General features: G+C 48.4%; 1 protein-coding gene across 6 annotated transcripts in view; it reads left to right on the forward strand.

Moving 5' to 3' along the window:
* LOC113216502 (transcription factor collier-like) overlaps positions 1–1,040 on the forward strand; it is a 67,717-nt gene that overhangs the window by 24,901 nt on the left and 41,776 nt on the right. The window lies entirely within an intron of this gene.

Below are 1,040 nucleotides of genomic sequence, written 5' to 3' on the forward strand. Positions count from 1 at the left end.
GGGGAAGGGAGGTGTAGCATAGTAGTTCGCATTACGGTAGAATGGTGGTTGTTAGACCTATTGTCCGCGCGAAGATGATGGAGCACTGTGTAAATTTTTATGTGCGCCCTTCCCAACTCATTCAGATACTCCGCCCACCAACACCAGCATCGAGGGGTAGGGCTGCTGCGAGAGGGGAGGGCAGGGGGCGCAGAGGGGAGGTGTGGAAGGGGTGGTGGCGCGGCGGGCAGGAGCAGGTTTTTCCGCTAATCCTTCACACACGCACGCGTTTGCTTGCCTCTTCGTTGTTTACGCGCTGCAGCGGTCTGGTATTCCCTCTCTCTTTTCCCGCTTGCTATCTCTTTTTTTTTCTCCTTCTCCCTTTTTACTCTGTTTTCCTCTTTTTCAGAGGTAAGAGGGAAAATGATAAAAAAAAGAGGGATGCGTTGAATGAATGCCCATTCATTCGCTCCGCATTCTTTTCACGTATTCCTGCCGATGCGCGAAAAAGAAAGATGAGGTGGGCAGAGTGGAGAAACCGCTTCTATGCTCCCGCTTCTTGGTGAAACGTTTTTCTTGCTTACTTCGCTCGTAATTTGACACGATTTGTATACCGTGTAGGGTCAGAGCGGGTAAAAATGAGACGCGGGGAAGAATGAGACAACACATACTTAAATAGAAGCTGCGACAATCAGAAAATTTAGAGTTAACGCCTGCGTTTCAATCAAATTTAAGCACCTATTTGGACCAAGAACATTTTAATAATGTTTGTCGAGGAAAGGGGTGTCTCTTTTTTTCCCCGCGTTTCATTTTTACTCGCCCTGACCCTATGCCAAACATTTACCTGAAACTTCGTGTTGTGGATGCAAATAAATGTTTTTATTTTAAAATTTTGTTCAGTCATATGTCATATGTGGGTAAACGGGCCATGGCTACGGCGAGCTGTCCTGTCCACCGCAATCTTCTCTCGAGCGACACGACGCGCCCCTCGCCTCGGTACAGACAGACAAGTGCAATCAGACCATCAATATCTCCCCTCCCCTCGCGCCCCTTCCACATCC

Source organism: Frankliniella occidentalis, unplaced genomic scaffold (genome assembly GCF_000697945.3).
Source record: "Frankliniella occidentalis isolate FOCC.00 unplaced genomic scaffold, Focc_3.1 Scaffold56, whole genome shotgun sequence".
Lineage (NCBI taxonomy): Eukaryota > Metazoa > Arthropoda > Insecta > Thysanoptera > Thripidae > Frankliniella > Frankliniella occidentalis.